We start from the raw sequence: 9521 nt of genomic DNA on the forward strand, positions 1-9521 counted from the left end.
TAATTGAATCTTTGGCCTTTGAGAATGCGAATGCAGCATGCAAAAGAATAATCAGGCCATTAAGGGCAAGATCTGCACCTATGGAAGATTGGATTAGAGAAACAATTAATGTTGAAGCTGATGAGCATGATGATACATGGGTAGGAGAAGTAATTTCAAAAGGTTTGAGGAGTGTTAGATGTTTTGGATGTGGAAAGCAAGGACATTTGAAAAGGGACTGTAGACAGGTCATTTCCAGAAACAATGTTTCTTCAAGGAACAATGGCAACAGAATGCCCCTTCCTTCTGGAGTATGCAGAAGGTGTGGTAAGGGAAAACACTGGACCAACGAATGTAGATCAACAAAGGACAGACAGGGTAATCCTTTGCCTCAGTCTTCGGGAAACTCCCAGAGGGGCCTCAGGCAGGCCCCCAGTGCAAATCCAGTTCAAACCTTTCCGGCAGCCATAGAGGAAATGCCTGCTCTGGAGAGCGATTAAATAACCAAATGCCTATTGGAATAAATCATGCTGGTCAGAATGATGAAACAGAGAGAATAGAAAATTCAGGAGAAAACATAAAGAAAATTTTTTGGCAAACTTCTATTAATGAACAAAGACCAAAATTAACGATAAAAATAAATGGTGTTTTGTTGTCTGGTCTGGTAGACACAGGTGCGGACGTTACCATAATTGCACCAGAATTTTGGCATCCAACTTGGCCTCTTCAGGAGGTAAACGTTCAACTGTTAGGAATTGGGACATTATCTCAGGTGAAACAGAGTGCAAGATGGCTCGAATGTATAGGTCCAGAAGGACAGAGAGGAAAATTAAAACCATATGTGGCTAACATAACTATGAACCTGTGGGGTCGAGACTTGTTGCAACAATGGAATACTCAGATTAACATCCCTCCAATCTCAGAAACAAATCATAAACTAGCACATGTTACTGAGAGAAATATTAGAAGATATTGTTCTAATGAGTGGTCACCAGCCATCCATATTATACAAGAACAGGGTACAATAACTGATGATCTTCCAAAGACACCAACAGCTCTACCTTTAAAATGGTTAACAGACAAGCCTGTATGGGTCCAGCAATGGCCTTTAACAACAGAGAAACTCCAGGCTTTAGAAGAGCTGGTAGAAGAACAGTTAAATGCTCAGCATATTGAAGAATCAACCAGCCCTTGGAATTCTCCTGTATTTGTTATTAAAAAGAAATCTGGTAAATGGAGAATGGTAACAGACCTTAGGGCAATTAACAAAGTAATTCAGCCAATGGGTTCTCTACAATCTGGGATGCCTTTGCCTACTCTGTTACCAAAAGGATGGCCTCTCATAGTTATTGATTTAAAAGACTGTTTCTTTTCAATACCCTTACAAGAAAAAGACAGAGAAAGATTTGCTTTTACAGTGCCTACTTATAATAATTCTCAACCGGTTAAAAGATTTCAATGGAGGGTCCTCCCACAGGGAATGTTGAATAGCCCAACTCTGTGCCAATATTTTGTACAACAGCCATTGGAAGTGATACGTAAAAAATTTCCTAAATCTATAATTTATCATTATATGGACGATATTTTACTAGCTGACTCAAATGCAGATACTTTAGAAATAATGTTTGAAGAAGTAAAGAAAATTTTGCCTCGCTGGGGATTACAAATTGCTCCTGAAAAGATACAAAGAGGAGATTCTATTAATTATTTAGGATATAAAATAGAGCTACAAAAAATTAGACCCCAAAAGGTGCAAATTCGGAGAGATAGACTACAGACTCTTAATGACTTTCAAAGATTATTTGGAGATATTTCTCATCTACGAACTATTGTTGGGGTAAAAAATGATGAACTGACTAATTTGTTCAAAACCTTAGAAGGTGACAAGGACTTAAATAGTCCAAGAGAATTATCACCTGAAGCTGAGAAAGAATTAGCCTTGGTAGAAAAGAAAGTTCATGAAGGACACGTGAATCGTATTGATCCAAAGCTGGATTGCATTTTGGTTATCTTACCTTCTAGGCGTTCTCCTACTGGAATATTAATGCAGAGGGAAGATATTATATTGGAATGGATATTTTTACCAAATAAACCAAATAAAAAATTAAAAACTTATGTGGAAAAAATCTCTGACTTGATTTACAAAGGAAAATTGAGACTTCGTCAATTAGCAGGCATAGACCCAGCAGAAATTGTCGTACCATTAACTAAGGAGGACATTGAAAAATTATGGACAGAAAGTGAACCTTGGCAAAGAGCTTGCAGTAATTTTTTGGGAGAAATTAACAGCAAATATCCCAAAAGCAATAGAATTGATCTTATAAAGAGAGCTGAATGGATCTTGCCTCGAATTGTACGGCAAAAACCCATATCTGGAGTTCGTACATTTTATACAGATGCCAACAAAGAAGGAAAGGCAGGTTACAAATCAGAAAATTTAAGTAAAGTGGTTCAAAGTCCGTATAATTCAGTGCAAAAATCAGAATTGTATGCTATTCTGTTGGTATTAATGGATTTTTCAGAACCTCTCAACATAGTAACTGACTCTCAGTATGCTGAAAGAGTGGTGTTACATATTGAGACTGCAGAATTTATCCCTGATGCTTCAGAATTAACTTCACTATTTATTCAATTACAAGATGCCATCAGGAAAAGGAATCATCCTTTATATATAACTCACATTAGATCCCATACTGGTCTGCCAGGCCCTCTAGCACAAGGCAATGAAGAGATTGATAAATTATTGATAGGAAATGTGCTGGAGGCCTCAGAATTTCATAAAAAACATCACGTTAATAGTAAAGGTTTAAAAAAGGATTTTTCCATAACCTGGCAACAAGCCAAAGAAATAATAAAGAAATGTCCTACTTGTTCCTTCTACAATCAGACACCATTACCAGCAGGATGTAACCCAAAGGGTACTCAGAGAAATGAAATCTGGCAGATGGACGTGTTTCACTTTGCAGAATTTGGAAAATTGAAATATGTACACCACACTATCGATACTTATTCAGGATTTCAATGGGCAACTGCTTTGAGTTCTGAAAAAGCTGATTCTGTAATCACTCATTTGCTAGAAGTTATGGCCATCATGGGTATACCTGCACAAATCAAAACTGACAATGCTCCATCATATGTCTCTGTTAAAATGAAACAGTTTTTTGCTTATTACAATATAAAGCATATTACAGGCATACCACATAATCCTACAGGTCAAGCAGTTATAGAAAGATCAAACAGAACTCTAAAGGATATGCTAAATAAACAGAAATGGGTAACAAAAACCCCCAGAAATAGACTGCATAATGCTCTTCTAACTTTGAATTTTCTGAATGCCAATGAGAAAGGAACAACAGCTGCAGAGAGACATTGGATAATAGAAAAAACTACAGAATTAAATCAGCCTATATACTTTAAGGATGTGCTGACCTCAGAATGGAAACCAGGGTATGTATTACATTGGGGACGTGGTTTTGCTTTTGTTTCTACAGGAGAAGATAAGCTGTGGGTACCATCAAAATTGATAAAGGTTCGATTTGAACAAGAGAGACCTCTTAATTAGAGGAGGTGATAGTTCATCAACCAGCATGAACATCCAATTTAAACTAACTTGTATCAATAACACATGCCTTTTCATTTAATCAGATAATAACTTGTCAAAAGGAAACATCCCCAAAATTAGTCTTGGGGAAAGGTTTTTGTTTTTGTCTTTTAGGAGAATGAAGGTTAAGGAATCTGAAGAACACTGGACAAATGAGACAACTGAAGAAAAGGGACAAATCATCTATCCCAAGAAACAGAGTGAAACGGTGTATGGGTATATATTATCTGAAAAAATTTTATGTCTTCCTAAATGTTTGTTTCTGCTTTTCTCTAAAGATTTAACACTATTGGTCTTCTAACAGTCCCAGTTCAATTAAAATTTAAAGCTGACTTTGGAGTTGGAGAATGGCTCTCTCCTTCTTTAAACTCAAGCATGTTGTTAAAAGGAAAATGCAAACTCCCTGTATCATGCCAGAATAAGAGCCATTTCTGCTATGGTACAGGACAAAAGCAAAATTAATTAAGGGACTATTCTATTACTAACCTCAACTCTTTGATTCTATTCTGATTCTTTAAACTTTTCTCAAAGTATAAATTTTATATCAAAATTTACAAGATTAATATATATATATACATTTTAAACTTTGTTAAGATATGAATGGTCACATAGAGTACTAACTAATTCTAGAAAAAAGGCTAGCTGCATATATATGTTTTTGTGTTCGAGTCTCTTATCAGTTTTCTGCAGGAAATCACGGCCAGGCCTAATATCAACTGAAGTCTCCAGAAAGAAGATGGGGCCCCACAACAACAACAATTCCACGTGGACAATAATAATATCATTAAGCTGACAAACATCATCCACAGATCAGCTTTGAACTACAAGGTGCTCAGAGCAATTTTGAGATGACTAGCTGAGATGATCCAGTCTCAAAGACTACTTGAATAAGGACTTGAGATAAACCCTGAACTTTGGCATTATACACAGACTGGATAGTGAAGGATATAGCTACCTCTCTTAGAATTTGACAATTAACCTAAAATTTTTCTTTCAGGATAAAGAAAACTTCGCCCATACCCAGCAGGAAGCAATTTTAAGAATACGACGCCCACATTCCCAAAGAGGTGGTGTGGGGCAGGTGGTTTTTTGGTCTTTTTAATGGGTTCTGGGTCTGGGATAATTTTCAGTATTTAGGGGGGTTGGTTACAAGTTATTGTCAAGGGTTAGGAAAAAGGCTAAGCAAAGGAGATTAGATTTAAGGTTCTTGTTTAAAAAAAAAAAAGAAAGAAAGAAGGAAAGAAAGAAAAAAAAAAAGAAAAAAAAGAGAAAGACAATTACTAGTTTTAAATACTTTACATTGGATTGAATTGTTTTATATTGTACACAAATTTGAAACTGATATTGTTAGAAAATGCTATATGTATATTTCTAATTGTATTTATTCCATCCATTTAACAATGTAATGCAAATTTCTGATCCTTGAATGTTATTATTATCAACTATTAGGATATAAAGAAATGAAAGCTAGTAGTTAGACATTATCATAGAACTTGTAGTCATATTGGATATGTTTTAAAAATTGAGCAGAGATGTTTTAGACAGGTCATCTTCAAACCCTTCAGAGATCTACAGAATATGGCATTTAAAATGTTTTAATAACTTAGAAAATTTTTCTTTTTTGAGACATGTCGGCTCCTGGCAGTACCAATCTACTTTAGAGAAAATATGGGCATTGAAGAAACTGCATATGGAGTCAACTTTCATTCTGGCAAAAGTTAGCCACTGGACAACAAAGTATCCTCGAATCAACAGGACAAAATGGACAGACAGATCACGAAACAAGGGACTACTGATTCTTGCCAAAACAAGTGTGGTTATGGCTTTATCAAAAGGCATCTTCTGAGGCCAGGACAATATGGCCCCATCCCTGAAGTGGCCTTCGCATCCGGAAAAGGTACGGTGCCCTTTTCTTCGAAGGCAGCTTAACAGGCAGAGGGCCGATGGATTCTGTTGTACAATGGAACAGCAGCTGAAAGCTCATGCCTCTCAAAAGTAGACTGGCATTTAATAGAGGGATGTGGAGAAGAAGGGGATGCTGAGATGAAGCCATATATACACAGCCAAGAAGAATGGACAGCTGAATTCAAAAACTGTCAACAATTTCCAGAATTTAAAATCCTGAATCATGACAGGACACTAGTGGAATTCAGGTGTTTCTGGTACGTGGACTGCTCTCACCCAATGTGAGGTTGAACTGTTGACCTTGTGTACATCCTACTTCACAAATGAGTCTGTCAGATACACTAAGCCTATAGGCTGAAGATGATGCCCCAACACTGCGGAGAAACCTCAGGTGACTGCCCAGGCAGCTGGCTGTTTCTGTCAACTCACAAAATTTTTTTGGAAGTTGCTTGCATGCACTTCCTGTTTTTATTTTTGTTAGCTAATATTATTCCCTTCTTGGGTCTCTGAGGGAGTTGAAGATTAGTTAGTTATGGTTGAAGATTAGTTAGTTATAGTTGAAAATTAATTAGGATAGAAAGTACATTAGATACATCTTGGAATTATCAAAATAGGATAGATAATGGAATTATTTTCTCTGATTCGTCAAATACCTGTTTAGGTATTTATTACTTGTATATATTGTATATAGTTATTGTACTTTTGTATATAGTTTTTCTTTTGTTAGTCATAACCTTTTGCTTTTTTTCTTTTTATTAAAATAGAAAAGGGGAAATGTGGTGGTAATCTAATTGTATTGAAATATTATTTTGATTTGTACTGAAATATTAATTTGATTGTATGTTAATAAATAAAGTTGTCTGGGGGTCAGAGCTATTAGAGCCATAGCAAGAGTGTGGCGGTGGTGGCACACGCCTTTAATCCCATAGATATCTGTGTGTTCAGGGTCAGAGCTATTAGAGCCATAGCAAGAGTGTGGCGGTGGTGGCACACGCCTTTAATCCCATAAGATCTCTGTGTGTTCAGGGATACAGCCAGCATTGGAGACATATGCCTTTAAGACCTAGGGGGCTGTACATTCAGACAGTGACGAGGCAGTCATGTGTTTGGGTTTACAACCAATGAGAAGGCAGAACAACATACTTTAAAAATACGAACTGAGAGGAAGTAGGTCTCTTTTCGCGAAGCTGGGACAGCAGGAGGAAGGGTGAGATTTTAGCTCTGAGCTCTGACCTCTCGGCTTTCTCTTTTACATTGTTTCTGTGTTTCTTATTTAATAAGACGGTTGGTTACATCAATAGGAAATGTTGTGGTATATACCTTCAATCCCAGCACTCTGGATGTGGAGGCAGGAGGATGAAAAATTCAAAGTTATCCTTGACTACATATTTGAGATTTTCATACAACATATTTTGAACATATTCACCACCTCCACCCAGCTTCTCCCATAACCACCCTCCCATTCATTCCAAATAAACCTTAACATTTCGTTCTGTCTTTTTTTGAATTTCTCCATTGAATGTAGTTTGTGTTGCCCCTTTATTCTTGGAAATGGGGCCTGCCTTGGTGTGTGGTCACTGTTTCCTTGATGTTATCTTCGATCTCTGATTCCTACACTCTTTCTGATATTTTTTCTGAGAAAATGACCCCTGGAGGGAGAGGTGTAATATATAGGTGCCATTTAGAAATGAGCATTCAACAGTCTCTTATTCTCTGTGTGTTGACCAATTAGGGAGGCCCTGTCTGGTTGTTTTTGTTTTCAAAAAAAATTTAAGTATATTTATTTTATTTTAGGTGTATGGCTGTTTTGCTTGTATGTTGAACCATCTCTCCAGCCCCCAGCCCCTCTTTTAAAAAAGATCTTACTAGGCACACATGGTGACACATCTTCGATCCCAACACTAAAGAATCTGCAGAAGGCTGGGCATGCACTTTTAATCCCTACGCTGTGCTACATCCTTGGGCCTCCTCTTCAATTTGTTGTTATTACTGTTGGGGGGTGTTATTTGGGGATTTCTTGTTTGTTTGTTTGTTTGTTTGTTTGTTTATGAGATACTATACTACTTTGTAGACCTGGCTAGCTTGGAACTTTTATGTAGAGCAGGCTGGCCTTTTCACAGAGATTAGACAGCTTCTGCCTCCCAAATATTGGGATTCAAGATTAAACATTCCTGGCTTGTTTTAGTTTTTGAGACAGGGTCTCATGTGGTACAGGCTAGTATTGAATTCTATTTATAGCTGAAGATGACCTTGAACTCCTGACTTTCCTGCCTCTACCTCCCAGTGCTGGGATGACAAGTGTACTACCTCAGATGGTTTATGTGGTTCTAGGGACCAAAACTATGGCTTTGTGCATGTTATGTGAGCAGTCTACTAAGTGGCATCCCCAGCCCCTCTTTCTCAGTTTTAATTTAATTTTATTATTTATTTATGCATATGTGTGTAGCTTTGTGAGTACAAGTGCCAGCAGAAGATGACATCCAATTCCCAGGAACTGGAGTTATAGATATTTGTAAGCAGCCATGTAAACTAAGGTCCTCTGCAAGAGTTCAACCTCTGAGCCATCTCTCCAGCCCCCCCCCCCATCTTTCTCAGTTTCTAAATGTCTTCTATCTTCTTTGCCTATAGTGGCACATGTAGATTCTTGGTTTACCTAAAAATACACTGCATATAAAGTCTACAGTTGCTTGACTCAATAAGCATCTTTTGAAAGGTTAAATGTATAGAGATCTGAGATCTAAGTTCTACTTTACCATCTATCCCAAAGTCTATCCTCCAATGATCACCAGAAAGAGATGTTGTACCTTCCCCAATATAACTAGCTGTTCTATCCTGCAGAGAAGCTCCTTAAGCCAGAAGGTCAACAATTCAAAGTAGCTTCAGGAAGTCCCTGAAACTGACCAGATTACCAGGCACCCCCCTGCCAGAGTAAACAATACAGGTTGTTGAGATTTACTTTCAGAATAGCCAATCTGCAAATTGGCTATTTGCAGCCTGGAAGAGGTTCAGACCACCCAGCAGCCTGGAAGAGGTTCAGACCAACTGAGTCACTTGGAAAGGACATTCTCCAACATGTTGAGCTGCCTGCAGGCTATGCAGTGTGCTCCAGGTTCCCAGTTTTTGTGAGCTGTCACACATTAAAGGGTAGGCATTGGTGATGCAGTTGTCATTGAGTCATTTCTGCTTCTGTAAGTAACCCCAATAAAACTATTGGATCACCAAGGTGGGCTCCCTATCTAAGGTGAGTAAACGTGTTGTGTCTCCCTAGAAAAGTATTGTCATACAACAGCACCTACTACAGAAGCATGAGTCCCTGAGTTCAGATCCCAAGATACTAGGTAAATGCCAGGTAGGCAATATGGCCCTCCTGTAATTTCAGCCTCAGATGGTGGAGACAGAGGATCCCCAGAGCAAGATTAGCCATATTGGTGAGATCTGGGTTTTATTGAGGTTCTGGCTCATTGAACAAGGACGAAGAGTCATGGAGGATTATTCCCAATATCAACCTCCAGCCTCCACATGCACAAGCAACCAGGTACACATGTACCTACATGAAAACCCTCCACAAACATGTATGCACGTATACATGTACCACACATATAAAAATGGAAAAATAAATATTCATCAGTGACATCAGAAACCACGTTTTCTCTCTCACACGGTCTATAGGACCCACCCAAGTTCTCTTTCTGACCTCCATATTACATCTTCATTCTGTTTCCATAAGGCAGAGAGATCTCCTAACTGTTGCTCATCAAAGGGAAACTTGTTTCTTGCCAGCTCAGTATATCTGTGTCAGCTTCCCATAGTACTCTGTTTCCCCAGGCATCAAGGCACAGCTCAAGTCACTCCCTCAGACAGGCTTCCCTGACACATCATTTCCACAGCACATTGTTTGCTTTCATATCTCACAGGCTAGCTAGATCCAAGATCATTTCTCTGCTGTCCTTGATTTATTGTCACTCCAGTTTCAGTAGTTGACTCCAGTCTTCTAAGAGCAGCACTAAGTCCCTTCCTGGCACTTAATATGAAATTA

Source organism: Peromyscus maniculatus, chromosome 22 (assembly GCF_049852395.1).
Source record: "Peromyscus maniculatus bairdii isolate BWxNUB_F1_BW_parent chromosome 22, HU_Pman_BW_mat_3.1, whole genome shotgun sequence".
Lineage (NCBI taxonomy): Eukaryota > Metazoa > Chordata > Mammalia > Rodentia > Cricetidae > Peromyscus > Peromyscus maniculatus.